Raw genomic sequence first — 12,315 nt, 5'->3', positions numbered from 1 at the left:
AGGCCGAGTAACTAATGAGCTAACTACGTCTTTCAGTTGATGCGGGGCGTGCCAACTCGTTGGCCGAGCTCGGTCCAGGAGTAAAATGTGTTGATGTTGCGTTGAGTGCGTTGTTGACTTCTTGATCTTGCAACTGCAGCCGAGGAAGGAACACATCTTGGCCTTCAGGTTCTAGAGCTTGAAGACAAGGCTGCTAGTCTTGCGAAGTTCACATATCGTCGGCGCCAGGTTCGGTTACAGTGATTATATTCGTAAGAGTATAAGCACGCCAAACCGATACCAAACTATATAGACATAAGTACTCAAAAGAGATGTATGTCTTGATGGTGAATGTGGTTCGGCCATCAGAATGCCGAACTCTAAAACTTACTTGTGAATACCCAATCATAAAACAACTCAGCGTTCAATGTGCCGAGCCTAGTAATCTGTAACACCTCACTTCGCCGAGAAGGCTAATGAGATGACCTCCGCCAATAAGGATTCGAAAATCCTTCTCGACCGAGACTTGGATAGGTAATCAGTCGATCTCGACGCAGTACTGTTTATCCAAACTAAAGGTGCTTCACGGTCGACTGATTTTACGGCAACAGTGCCTTCACAGTGCTGTTTATCCAAACTGAAGATGTGTTGGCTAAAAAAGAAAACAAAAATCTCAAGGTTGTTGAGAGGTTTCACGTAAAGCAAAGGTTTGCGCAGGGCAATTTGTGTGTTGAATTGGAGAGCGCTCATGAGTCGTTCATGCTTCTATATTTATAGAACATATTTACCTTGGCACAGCTTGATGATTACGTAGAGTTCCTGTGCAACTCAAACTAGTGAAGCTGATCCATGCCATAGGCTAACGCCTATCCCTATATCCAAAACTTACTACGTCACCACAAGTTTATCTCCGTGCAATCACCTCATCAATCAAATCCATCATGTATATTTCTCCTGACGAATACTACATGCATGCATGATGATTCTTTCACCAACTTAAACCCTGAAAAGTAATTATAACTGATGAAATATAATCACCAAATCCCAAGACAAAGCCACGTGCCACAACCCCGTCCATTAATTCCAAGTCAATTTAAATTATACCACCCATTAATGAAACCGCATCATCTCAAACCTAGACTCCTATGTCTGCATGCAATTCCATCCCTTGACTCCATATTCTCATCTTTATTTTCCTTATTCCCTTATCTAACAAATATTCCACGTCTGCATGCAAATTGTTGTTTTGGTTAGATGAGAAAATAAAAATAATATTCTTTCATTCTTATTCTTATCTCTTCAACAACCGTCTGATCACACCCCATCGCCATTTCAATTATCTTCTAGAAAAATACGAAACCCGACAGTCTAGAACCCACTAATCTAACGGTCTCGATAGCTTGAGCCGATATTGTAAATTTGGGTCCAAACTATAGTATACAACAAGTTGTAGTTATTCGACCATGTGTCCTTATCGGATAGAAATAAAGACTCCTTAATGTCGCCCACCTTCCTTTTATCAAGCCAGCGTTAAATTACATTCCTCACCTTAGAATGCTTCATGTTAAAATACACTTTATTATTGGAAGGTGTTTGTCCCTTCCATTCAGATAAATGATAAGGTATTCCTCTATATGGTGCAAGGAATCCTTCACCATTTGTGTAACCACCATCTACAAGGTTATAAATTAATAATAACCTAATAACCAAAAGAAACAGACCCTATTAGTATTTTATAGTTCACAAACTAAACGAGACCTAACTTATAAATTTGAGACTAACTAATAGTCTTACCCGTTGGTATCTTTAACTCGTTGGGCCTAGTAATTGCATCATGTAGCACTCTAGGGTCTGATGTGAAGCCCTCCCACCCCGGAAACACATATATGAACTACATATCCACTCAACACACTTAACACATCAGTTGTGACTCGATCATTTCTTATTCGGTATCTTGGTTTGTCAATTTCAAGTACATGCACATCAACGTGCGTTCCATCTAGTGCTCCCAAGAAATTTTAAACAAAAAATAAGCTTTTGTTAATTTATACAAAGGGAACATCTAGTTAGAGTTTAGGGAAAATGAAAAAAATTATCAACTTACCTTAAAACATCGCCTCTTATGATCTGTAGAATCACTAGGCACAGGTTGAGGGGCTTTTGGTACAATACCTCGTAATCGCAAAATTCATTTTAACACACTATTGAAATACCTACTTATAGCCTCTTCCGACTTCTAAAATCAATATTACAATTCTTAATATGATGTGCTAGTATTTGTAAGGTCATACACACCTGCTCTTCCAAAAACACCAAACCATCCTTTTTAACTATCTCATCTTGACGAAGTAAGTCACATAATATACCAAAAGTCCTTCCATCCATTCTCAATTTGTTGACGCATTCAGTATCACTATATATCATTCAGATAACACAAACTAATCTCTCGTCTAGCAAGTGAACATTTAGTCAAAGCGGGTCTAGCATCATCAACACAAGAATCGTACAAATGCAAATTGTCTCTAAAAGAAGCATCTCTAACAATAAGATCAATAAGAGCTTCATTCGATCCATATCTATTCTAACTATTAAAAAATGGAAAGAAAAAAAAATGATGACATGATATATAATATATAATATCACTGTTATTAAGGGCATTGACAAAATAAGTAATTATGTTATAAAATGAACTAGATCAAAAGAATTCATGATATAAAGAGAACAAAAACATCAAACAGCAACAACAAAAATAAAACATTAAACAGTAGCAAGGAAAATAAAATAGAGTAGAGTTAAGTATCTTCATTTGTCAAGAACTCAGACCCATGGCCTTGAATGCTAACTTACATGCGGCATGCAACTCTATTTTTACATATCTCGTAAGGAAAAAATCATCAAGAAATGTATAGCAATTGGTATGTAACTTTTTATTGGAATTTTATGATTGGATTCTCAAATACTTGATTAAGAATCTGGTGCTTAGACTTGACATGATAATTAATGTTAGAGAGATCACTAAAAAGTCGTATTCTGATGTCAGATTTGTCCAAATGACAAAACATGATAGTGTCTCACTATTAAATATATCAATTTAATGTATTGTAAGTAAGAATGTTATTGTCATTGTTGTAGGCTTTATGTTGAGGGATGATTGAGCTATTAGTAGATTTGGCTTTGCTATTTGAGGGCTCCATTGAGCTAATCTAGTTGATTTCATTTATCAAGTTTTTTTTTTTTTTTTTTTTTTTTTTTTTTTTTTGTGTCAACTTCTACAGCTAACTTGTAGGTTATTCATTGACATTCATGGCTACTACTTAAACATATCTATTGTACTGCATTCATTGATTACAAATATGATCTCTTCATTTCTAAATTTTCTTTACACCTTGGTGTCATGGTCAGAAAATAAAGTAGGAAAGACAAAAATTAACAACTTCTCTCACTTTTTTTATTTTATTTTATTGTTTTAATAGGAAACAAGACCTGACTAGTAAAAGGAAGAAAACTAAAAATACAAACTAAAACCATCATTTTCCTTCACCAAGAGAACACCAAACACAATAAGAAGCAGTAGTGTGGATGCAAATTTCCACCTTCTTCTTCTTGGACGAAAATGCACCTGCAAAACAATTAACACCTAAGGTCAAGGACAAGAGCCTTATGCACCCACGATGAATGGGGAGGGGCTTTGGCCGAAGAACCTCTGATGCCAAATTTAGAATTTGAGAAAGTGTTTAGAGAATTTTAGGAGAAGAATGAACTTAGGTTTTGGAGAAAATGAGTGGCTATATATAGGGGTGTGGCCAACCCTATTAGGAGAATTGGGACCGGCCACATTTGGTTGATTTGTGGGATTGATTACAAGATATTATGTGAAATAATAGCGTGCAATCATTTTGGCAGTTAATCAATTAATTAGAAAATTAATCAATTGATTTTGACAATTAATCTTAATTTGAAAGGGATAATTGGGAGTTACCTTGTGGGTGAGGATTTGATGAGGGGTGATGAAAGGGTTTAAAAGAATACCATTTTGATCACCTTTGACCTCGATTGAGTTGTTATTGTCTATTGCACATGCGTGGGAATCCTGATGTGCCTCAAGGGGTAATTTTATCTTTTTACCCCAAAAGTCTACGTGTCGCCTCCATAATTTTCTTGATTATTTTTGGCTCCATAATTGCCCCCACACCTATTGGGCTGCTAGATCTTCTTTTGTTTTAGGAAACATAAGATTGTTTCCTATTTTGATGTAGGAAATTAGATCCTTCTAGGAAAGGGAAATAAATTAATTCTAAAGTCTATTTAAGTCTACCTTAAGTAGATGATTAAGTCAACTTTAAAGAGCAATTTATTCTACCCTACAAGAGAGAGAAAGCTAGACGATATTTGTTCCCCCTCCCCTAGCAATCTTCTACACTTGCCGTGCAAATCATCGTCTTTTGTTACTTTCTTTGTCTTCTCCATGCCGCACCAAGGTAAGAAAAATTGATTTTCCTTGTCATCTTGTTGGATAGTGCTGTCGCGAGGCAACCGTCGAGGTGGTGTGGCACGTCAGCTGGCAGGGGCCAAGAGTCGGCTCGGCATAGGCCGATGAGGTGTTGTGGCAAGGACCAATACTTAGGCTGCTCTGCTTGGCTAAAGCCAAGGGCAGCTATGCGGTTGGGGCCACAGATTGAGGCGTTGGGGCGCAATGCTAGACGAGTCGTATGGTTCATGTCCTTTGGGATCTTGGACCTGACGCGAGCCTGGTCGACAATTGAGAGAAATGAGGAGGTCACAGGCTTCATGGGCTACTGGAATATTGGGCATGCTAGCCTCCTACCTACTGGTCTAAGAGAAAAAAATAAGGGAAAAGCCATCATGGGTTGAACTCCCCTGCCGAGTACAGTGAATGGCGTTAGCTAGTGAGTCATTTTTGCCAGGAGAAAGGTGGGCTGCTCCTGAGAAATGAGATGAAGAGGATCAAGGCGGATGCATTAGCTTGTCTGATTGATTTCGTGGAACCTGCTCCAAATGAAGGTGGAAAAAAGAGATCTTCCCCACCTGCTCAAGAGATGCGGACTGAGAAAAAGCTAAATACTTCCTCTACTGCTCGTAAGGGGTTCGTTTGTTACTGATAAGCATGTGATTGACTTGACTTCTTCTAAGGGGGATCTAAGCCAGTGATGTCTGTCGTGCCAAAGGTGGCTAGTACGATTATTGATAGGACTCAGCGTAAAAGTTCCGTCGTGCCCCTAGTGCCGAAATTTGTGCCAAAACGTTCGTCGGGGGCTAAGTGTTGTTCACCTTTGGAGAGAAATTAGTTTACCTTCTCGTACTGGAGAGCAATTAGTTTATCCTCTTGCACTGAAGAGCATACCCAAATAGGTGTCGGGGAATTGGTTTACCCTATCGCACTGGAGAACATGGTTAGTCCCTAAGGGGTGCAATTCTTGGGAAAATTCCCTAAGAAGGGCGTGATCTTCTTTTGAAGTGCATGAGTGATTAGTTATTGTAAGCATGCAGTCGAGCCAAGTTGTAGATTACTTCTGAATTCCTTATTGAAAAATGAGTGAAACGAACAAAAACTTAGCTGTAAGGTAGGAACTACATAACAATTGGATAGTCGTCAGCTTGCGAGGTGATGCCCGTTGAGCTACCTGAGTCTTCGGGCTTTGATGTAGTGGGGTCATGCATAGTGCTTTCTCAGATTGTAGGTGTTTCACTAATTTTCGATCTTTTCGTCATTCAAGGTGGTGAAGGTGTAACTATGCTTACTGCCTACTATACTGATCTTGTACGGACCATCCCAAATAAGATCCATATTTTTGGAGCCTTCTTTACAGGCAGTGATGAAGGCTTTTCTGAGGACTAGATCTCCAAGTTAGAACTGCCGGATCTTAGCCATTTTGTTGTAGTTTGAGAGGAGCTGCTGCTGGTAGGTTGTGATGTGATGATGACTTTCTCGCATTTCTCCTCTGCCAGATCTAAGTTTGTGGCCATCTCCTTTTTGTTCTGCTCGATGCTTGGCAATAGAGTGCTAATACTTGGCACGATGACATTGGGATGAATGATTGCTTCTGAACCAAATACCAAAGAGAAAAGAGTCTCATCGGTTACTCGTCATTTGGTTGTGCGATACGCCCATAGACATCCGGGAAGTTCGTCTGGCCATTTTCCCTTCTTATCAGAGAGGAATTTCTTAAGGTAGTCGAGAATCGTCTTGTTAGATGCTTCTGCTTGCCCATTGCCTTGGGGATACCTTGGTGTGGACATGTACTGCTTGATGCCATATTTTTGGAAGAACATCACCAAATCTTTGCCTACAAATTAAGGGATGTTGTCTATGACGATGGATTGAGGGATGCCAAATCGATAAATGATGTTCCTCTATATGAAGCATTCTATGTCCATCTAAGTTTGATCATCATGCATTTGTCCCTAGTAGTGAGCGGCATTGGCCCTACCAAATCGATTGCCCACTACATGAATGGCCAAAGACTCGTCTGCAGGTGTAGTTCACTGGCATGTAGTGCTAGTATAGGCTTGTAGCATTGGCAGCAGTCGCACTTTTGTTCTAACTCGTTAACATCTTAATGCATAGTAGGCCAGTAGTAGCTTGCATTAAGAGCCTTCTACGTTAAGGATCGGCCTTCGGAATGATTTCCACAAACGCCTTCGTGGATTGAGCTTAGAACCTTTAGGTTGTCAGGATATGTTAGGCAGCGGAGATGTGGTCCAACGTAGGATCTTCGGACGAGAATGTCGTTCCACATGTAGTAGCGTGCTACTATTGTTTGAAGCTTTCTAGACTCCAATCTTTCCATAGAGAGTGTGCCATTGACCAAGTAGTCTATAATGGAATCTTGCCAGTTTGGAGTTATACTAACCTGTGACACCTTGGCTGTTGGCTCCACCTCTATGCTTGGCTTATCAAGATACTTCATTGTTAAAGAGCGTTTAAGTTAGTGATCAACGGAGAAGCCTAGGCCGGCTAGTGTGTCCGCATGGGCATTGTCTGCCAGCGAAACTTAAATGAGGGTGTAAGTCTGAAACGCCTCAATTTGCTTTTGTACCTTCTTTAAGTATTGCGCCATCTTCGGATGTTTTGTCGTGTACTCCTTAGTAGTCTGACTGGTGATTAGCTGGGAATCAAAATGGATTGTAAGCTTTTTCACCGCCAAGTTTTTTGCTATTCGATAGCCTGCTAGTAGGGCCCCGTGCTCTGCTTCATTGTTGGATGCTTTGAAGCCTTAAGTGATTACCTGCTCAAGTATCGAACCATCTGGGGTGACAAGAACCATGCCTGCTTCCGAGCCCTTGTAGATGGATGTGTCGTCAATGTGCAAATGCCAAAAGTTTCCATCGGGTGAAGCAGGAGTGGCTAAGACGTGCTTGGTTGCCTTCGAGGCGTCGTTAGGTCGCTCTATTGTGTCATTAGGCTAAGCGTGAAGGCGCAATAGGGAGTCATAGAGCTGGGGCTATGTTACACGTAGCAGGAGATGCTCAATTATCGGTATTGGGCCACTCTAGAGTTTATTTATGGAGTGAGGGTCGGTTGGGGCCATGTGATCGTAGCAAGAGGTGATGCTCAACTGCCGGTACATGTTGCTCTTATGTAGAATCTTTTGGGGTAACGAGGACAAAACTTGTTTCCAAGTGTGTCATTCTAGTGTTCGTCTGCCCTTGGCGCACCTTTTGGGCTGAGTTGTTGCATTCGTCAGAAAACTTTTTATCCGCCAGTGTCTGCGCCTTTATCATCGTGCGTTTGGTTTGGGCGGAGTAGTTCATCATGATGATGACTGCTTGAGTCTGAAGGTATAACTTAAGCTTATGTGTTGTAACAATTGTTGCCAAAGTTAGCTTTTGAATTTCTGGTAGCTGGTTTCCTCATCGAGAAGAGCTTTTTAATTGTGGAATACAGGTAGTCGGGCCTCTAGCTCTTCTCATATGAGGGTAGAGCTTATTGCTACTTCAAATACTATAAAGCATGTAAATAAGTCATCCGCTGCTTTCGATTTTGATAGTAGGGACGTGATGTTAGGTACTTCTTCAAGTCTTTGAATGTTTTCTCGCACTTGTCGTTATATTCGTCTTGTTGCACCTTTTTTTATTGAGTTGAAAAAAAGGCTCACGTTGATCGGTGAACTGCAAGGGTAAACGGTTGAGTATGGCTGCTCGCCTGGTCAGACCTTGAATCTCCTTCAGAGTAGTGGAAGACTTTATATTCAAGATCGCTCGAATTTGCCTTAACTGTGCATCGGCGAGCCTCGTCCCAAAGTGCATGCTTCTTTGCCAAAGCAAAATAGTTTGCCAAAGTAAGATCTTCTTTCATGATCAATTTTTCAAACAGCAGGTGGTCTGCTAGGAGTCATTTTTGGAAGACTATACTAGCTATCGAGTCGTTGCATCTGACTATCTTTGCCTTCTCTACTTTGAACCTCTTCACATAGTCTTGAAGCGACTCCTTTAGGTTCATCTTCATGTTGAACAAGTGGTCGAACTTCTACTATTGAGCGGTAGGATGAATACTCCTTGGTGAAAACCAAAGAAAGATTATTGAAACTCTAGATGGATTATGGCGGCAGGGTGTAGAATCAATCTTGCGCATCGCCTTGTAAAGTGGTGGTGAACATCTTGCACATAAGAGCATCTTGTTCCGATAAAGGACCATTATGCTTCGGTAGTGCTTCAAGTGTCTCTTTGGGTTTCAATCTCCTTTGAAGGATATGAAATATGGCATGATGAACTTGCATGGAGACTCTGCTTGCTCGATCTTATCCGTGAAGGGTGACATGCTTATGTTGGTCATGACCTGTCATAGTGCCTCGTCAATGACCTCGTTGCGTTGAAAATCGCACAATTGCTAGGTCAGAAACCTCTCTACTTCTTCCTGAATTTTCCTTTGTTGGGGTAGCGGATCTCTTGGCTACCCCCAGTCGTGACCTACTAGTCTAGGCTGCTCTTCTATGTGCTCGACTCGTCTATGTCGCGATGGCGGTGTATGTGGTTCGTTCCTAGCAGACAAGGAAATTCCTCGCAAACTACTGGTTGAACTTGAGCCAGACTGAGTAACTGCTTTTCTCCATCCGTTGTGCTGCCTGCTCCAATGTGAGGTGGATGATATTCCTTGCGGACCTAGCCGTAAATGAACACTTCGCTTGGAAGGTTACTCAAGTTGGTTATCAAAATATGGTCCCAACTGTGAGTGTATGCTCGTCCGTGGGCCTAACTGAAAGTGCACACTCCTCCACGCGTTAAGACGAGGATACACTGCCAGAAAGCTCGATTGGTGGTTGCTTGCTAAGACACTGTTTAAGAGGTTCTTTGTCTGCCCTTATCCTACTCCAAGACACCTCGTTTGGGGCACGTTACATCTCAGTGTGCTGCAAAACCTGATTCACCAAGGTCGTCCGCTGTGCAAGGGCGCTTGTCAACTCTATGACTTGTCGAGACAAATGTTGTTCTCCATTTGGGTTGGAAGAGCTTGGACGGAATGTGTATCCATGAGTAGTGGAATGGTAGTAGACTTCGGGTGCGAGATTTGAGTTGTGAAATGTCAAATCTACTAAGAAATAGGGTAAAAATACCCTTGGTTCAATTGTCAACCCATGAATTTGGAGTCGGGACAGTTGAACCGATCTTGGACTAGTTTGGGCTGCTTGGGACACCACGTGAGTGGGCTGGATCTCAAATTGGGTCGTGAGAGCGGGTCGGATCATTGGAGTGGGTCAGATAGCTGGCGTGGGTTGGGCCACGTGCGATGAGTGTAGGCGCTAGGCTTGCTTCCTTTTCATGAGTTGTAGGCTTGCCAAAGGTGGCCATGATGGTTGTTGCTGTGGTGGCCATCATGGTGGCTGCTACAGTGGTGCCCTATGGGGGTGGTGCCACTCCACTCGTCGTCACATTAAGCCTCGTGGATCGCCGTGGTCCAAATTCTTGAACGTTGGAACTTCCGTTCGTCGTGGTTTCTGAATTTATTGTCATTGTACTTTTCTTTTACGTTTATTTAAAGAATTTTTGTATAAAAAATTCTAGAAATAAGAAGGTACGAAAAATCTACGAATGAACAAAAAATTAGAAACCTTGAATGCGAGAGTCTTTTACAAGTGTGTAAATCAAGACTCTCATTGAAAGCACCAATTTGTCGATGCAAATTTCCGCCTTCTTCTTCTTAGACGAAAATGCACCTGCAAAAAAATTAACACCTAAGGTCAAGGCCAAGAGCCTCATGCGTCCACGATGAATAGGGAGGCTTTGGCCGAAAAACCTCCGATGCCAAAGTTAGAATTTGAGAGATAAGGTGTTTAGAGAATTTTAGGCGAAGAATGGACTTAGGTTTTGGAGAAAATGAATGGCTATATATAGGGGTGTGGCCGGCCCTATTAAGAGAATTGGGACCGACCACATTTGGTTGATTTGTGGGATTGATTACAAGATATTATGTGAAATAATATTAATCAATTAATTTTGGCAATTAATCCCAATTTGAAAAGGATAATTGGGAGTTACCTTGTGGGTGAGGATTTGATGAGGAGTGATGAGAGGGTTTAAAAGAATATCATTTTGATCACATTTGACCTTGATTAAGCTGTTATTGTCCGTTGCACGTGCGTGGGAATCTTGATGTGCCTCAAGGGTAATTTTGTCTTTTTACCCCAAATGTCCACATGTCGCCTCCATAATTTTCTTGATTATTTTTGGCTCTACAAGTAGCATTTCCAATTTGGAAAAAAAATGATAAAAAAACAACCACTATAGACTTAAGCTTTTAGAAAATAAAACGAGCCAGATGCAGAGGCAACAACAACAAAGAACCAATAAGAACATGCTCCATTAAAGCCAAGGAAAAGGAGAGAACATAGCATGACTATAAGCGAAGCTGAAGTCGAATATGAAACTCAACCCCACCTCAACCGATCAGGGAAAGTTAAGGGTGCAAGGGATCTCGTCTTTTGAAATTTATATCAAATCCACTTCATGACAAATATTAGAGACCATGAGGTAGACCTGTAAACGGGTCGGGTTTATTGGGTTTCGGTCGAGTTGAACTCGACCCGTTAATTTAACGGGTCACCCGAACCCAACCTGTTAAGCTAACGGATCACCTGAACCCAACCCGTTAAGCCTAATAAGTCACTCGTTAACAATTTTTTTTGTTTTTGTTTTTTTTTACATTTTGCATTCCAATACAAATTACACATCTTTTACCCAAAATTACAAACATTATATATATATATATATATATATATATATATATATATCTACGGGGATTGAAGTACATACACTCTGCAAATGTTTTGCACTACGACCTAAAACCAAGTAACCTGCTTCTCAATGCAAATTGTGACCTTAAGATTTGTGACTTTGGGCTGGCAAGAACTACATCAGAGACATATTTCATGACAGAATATGTTGTAACTCGTTGGTATCGAGCCCCAGAGTTACTACTTAACTGTTCAGAATACATCTCGGTAAAGACTATGTTCAGCAGTTGAGTCTCATAACTAAGGTATATACATCACCAAGATGCATTTTACATATACATACATACATATATATATATATATATATATATATATATATATATCTCAAACTACAATCAACTAATTAATAGAACTCCATAAGGGTTTTACAAAATGTGAAGCATAGCTATACGTCATGGGGCAATGCCGTATTCAACATCACCAAGATTTACTACACGAATCCATATGATTCAACAGGTTTTTCATCCCACAGTTACTATCACATATGTAAACTATCCCACAATTTTTACATTTCGCCTGTTGTTTATTATCAGGACCAATAGGCAATTCTTCAAACAAAGTCCAAACACGAGATCTCTTTTGACGTATCTTACCTACTCGTATACCTTTAGCCTTTCTCTTTGAAGGACTTGGTGCACTTGTTGTACCTTGCGTATCTGTTAGATTGAATGTTGACATTTCCATAACCTCAATGTTCTCTTCATCATTATCCATCTACATTAACCATAAACGAAAACCGATGATAAATAACAATAAGTATGAGAAAATGGGTTAAAAAGTAAGGAACACCCATACACGAACACCTCTCAACCTAGAGTGAATTAATGATTGACTTCACAGAAATATAGCACTAACACTTCCAAAAATTTCATACATTTCTAAACAATAAGCAATAAATAAAGGAACTAAAAAGGGAAAGCAAAAGAGAAAAGCAATGACCTTTTTTCCCCCTCTCAATGCCAAAACAGAACACGTATTTTAATCAAAACCCAATTCATTGAAAGGCTTGGCCGCCGCCTGCTTCTCCTCCTCAATCGCCATCAAACCCATGATAGAAGAATAATGTATGTATGTGTGTGTGTGTGTG

The sequence above is a fragment of the Pyrus communis genome, chromosome 4, assembly GCF_041283825.1.
Source record: "Pyrus communis isolate YQ-2024b chromosome 4, ASM4128382v1, whole genome shotgun sequence".
Taxonomy (NCBI): domain Eukaryota; kingdom Viridiplantae; phylum Streptophyta; class Magnoliopsida; order Rosales; family Rosaceae; genus Pyrus; species Pyrus communis.
The sequence above is the reverse complement of the archived record's forward strand: the minus strand, read 5'-3'. Positions refer to the sequence as shown.